Genomic DNA, 3341 nt, shown 5'->3' with positions numbered 1-3341 from the left:
TAAAAAAGGGGAAATATTGACATATAGCATAATAAATATTCGTCTAAGTTCTGACCTCATATTAGTCTGATCTCATATATTAACATTGCTACTGTAGAATAAATATTGACATCTACCTAAATAAATATTACATTTATAAATATTGGCATCTACCTGAATAAATATTACCATCTAAATGTACTGCCCTGAGTTCCATTCTACAGTCCATCTAAATGTACTGCCCTGAGTTCCATTCTACATTGCAACTGTAGAATAAATATTGGCATCTGCCCCAAGAAGTTCTGATCCCACGAATTAACATTGCTACTGTAAAATAAATATTGACATCTAACTCGAAGAAATATTACATTTATAAATATTGGCATCTACCTGCATAAATATTACCATCTAAATCTAAATAAATATTACCATCTAAATGTTCTGCTCTAAGTTCCATTCTACATTGCAACTGTAGAAAAAATATTGGCATTTGCCCTAGAAGTTCTGATCCCATGAATTAACATTGCTACTGTAAAATAAAAAATTGGCATCTAACTCGAATAAACATTGTCATTATAGAATAAATATTGGCATCTACCCTTACAGAATTGAGATATGAGATATGAGGCGCGTCTAAAAACGTGTCAAACAAAGTAATAAATGTTCTGCCCTGAGTTCCATTCTATATTGCCACTGTAGAATAAATATTGGCATCTGCCCTAGAAGTTCTGATCCCATAACTTAACATTGCCACTATAAAATAAAAAATTGGCATCCGCTGGAATAAACATTGCCATTATAGAATAAATATTGGCATCTAAAACAGTAAAAACCAAAGGAATAAAAGAAATCAACATTAGTCCTACCTTTCAGCAATTACCTTTTGTTTCTCAGAGTGACCAAACCGCGAGAAACAGCAAATGCCATCAAGATTCCTGCCTTAACAAATCTATATAGATGGGGTCAATTACAGGCACACTACACAGTTTAATCATCGAATATTCACTCCAGGAACGGAGTTAAATAGAGACACAGAATTCAGCCCATAAAAAACGAATAAATGCTGATCGCCACTCTGCTTAAAGATTTAAAGAAACAGAACTCGAAACAATTCAATTTGGTTTTGTATTAGTGGGGTGCGCCTGGCTCGCGCTGTAGTGCAACGCACAGGCGACGCTTGAGAGCCCCAGCAGCAAGCTACTGTATGTGAGCTCTCCCCCTAGAAAAATTCATTTAATATCATGTGGTTCTATGAACCACGTATCAGATATTAAACTGAAAAGAACAGATACTACACTTGATCTTAGCCAAAAGGCCGAGAAACGTATGAATTGTCATTTCCATCTCTTTCCATTTTATAGCATTCCTCTCCTCCGGTGCATTTTCCACCACGCGTGTGGTATAATACAATACAACGTACTAATACAATACAATACAACCATGGATAGAGATGTCGAATTCCTATCTAATCCTATCTTGGAGATCTTATCTCTTATCCCTTGAGCTTATCCTCCCTCATAACTGGATCTCAAGCCTAGATTGGTAAATCCTAAACTACCATGTTTACCCTATAAATTCACTGCCTCCCATGGAGTCTAGATTGGCTTTTAGAGATTGCTAGTGCCCTCATGCTGCTACTTTGAGCTTAAGTAATCATCATCCATTTGTATTAGGGTTGAATGTGAAGGTTTGCTTTGTGGCGAGGAAGGACAAGTCAATTGAGGATACATCTACAAAGTAAACTTATATATATGGTTGTAACTCTCTCCTTTATTTATTAATTAAAAAAGCATCTTGTTTTCCTATACTTGTGTTATGTCATGTTGACTCATTGAATAGAGATATTGAATTATGTTATGTGGATATTGTAGTTTCTTCGCTTGTTTTAATCATTGTTACAGGTTCCATTTATAGCGCGTGGAACTAGGATTGGAGCTTACAGGAAAAGAGAAGAGGAGGACTTACTACAGATTCCAGGTAGGTCTATTTTCCATAGTCTAATCTCTTTAAGGAAAACATTGATATTTTTTCCCTATGTTGTTCTAGATCAAACCACTAGATCTAGGGACTTCATTTTTGTCTGCGTAAGTGAATTTTCCATATAACAAATTGGTGACTCCATTGGGGATCGAGATTTCCCTTAGTGGTTTCCTTGGCCTTAGCATTTTTTCACCTTTCAAAGTGACCTTAATTGACTTATTCAAACATTAATTGACCTCAGGAAAACACACTTTTGAGCTTGGTAGGGTTCTTTGTGTCATCTTTTGGCCAAATTAGCCCCAGCGCACTCTCTGTTCAGTGATGGAGCACTGCAGCGCAGTCCCTCCTCTCTGGAAGTGCGTTGATGCACATTGGTGTCCCTTCTCATACTAGTTGCATCATAGGGAATTCGGGTGAACTCGTACCATGAGCCTTGAAACTGAAACATAATTAAAGTTCAACTTCTAAAATTTATTCAATCAATCTAAGGAGCATTTGGAACATTAACGACACACATAGAGGTCTAGTCTAGAGATGTGTTCTGATGTCTTTAAACGTAGGAGTTGTTGTTACTTGTTCGCGTTACATTCTAGGGGTACTCGGTATTCCACGTACCTTCAGGTATATCAGATGGCATTCCACGTATGAAAAGCATATTGAAATACTTCCTATTGTATAGGACGCATTAGACAACACTACTACATACTGCACTTCCACGTACCTTCGGGTGTATTTTGGAAGTCCCCTATAGGTTGTTATCCTGCCATAGGTAACCGAGTTGGTCACCTTGTCTACTGTGATACACCAAACACAACATTCTGGTAGATTGCACACACATACTAGAAATGGTGTTCTATAGTTCAAAAGTGACTTGGTAATCCGTTATCTACCTAGTTACCCCTGTTTTGTTTTATTTGTGTCTTTAATTTCTAAAATCAATTAATTGACCGTGGAACAACACGCTCACCGTGGAACAACTTCTTAGTAGATCTTAGGTTGAGATTAATGGCAACATTTCTTGAGTCCACTAGTTAAGGAAACCCTTTTGATGAGAATCCTAATTTTTTTCCTTCTTTTGGAAATATTGGTGCTCCTTATATGACAACATTGTCCCTTCCTGGATTTACCATTGGTTTACCAGTTTTATTGTTTTCAACCTCCTTATTTATGAATGTTCAGACTGCTTCTCAACCAGGTAGTCCTCTTGAACAACACCAACCTCAAGTTGATCCTAACGTTGACCCTTTGCCTTCTTCGTTTGTTGTTTCTTCATCCTTTTCTTCTTCCTCACCTGGTGAAAGTCTTGATTCAAGTAATCGGGAATCTATGAAGAAGAAGAAAAGGACGAAGAAGAAGAAGCCAAATAAGCAGGGGGAAACCAA

The 3341-nt window shown here is 37.1% G+C and overlaps 1 non-coding gene across 1 annotated transcript; it reads right to left on the bottom strand.

The window, feature by feature from the left end:
* Positions 1 to 1110: 1110 nt before the first annotated feature.
* LOC149143784 (U2 spliceosomal RNA) lies at positions 1111 to 1307 on the bottom strand. Its single transcript, XR_016265351.1, has one exon. It is a non-coding gene; the product is annotated as a U2 spliceosomal RNA (small nuclear RNA).
* Positions 1308 to 3341: the final 2034 nt, after the last annotated feature.

Source organism: Pinus tabuliformis, chromosome X, assembly GCF_031772625.1.
Source record: "Pinus tabuliformis cultivar Carrire ecotype Pingquan chromosome X, CPIR1, whole genome shotgun sequence".
Classification (NCBI taxonomy): Eukaryota; Viridiplantae; Streptophyta; class Pinopsida; order Pinales; family Pinaceae; genus Pinus; species Pinus tabuliformis.
The sequence above is the reverse complement of the archived record's forward strand: the minus strand, read 5'-3'. Positions and strand labels throughout refer to the sequence as shown.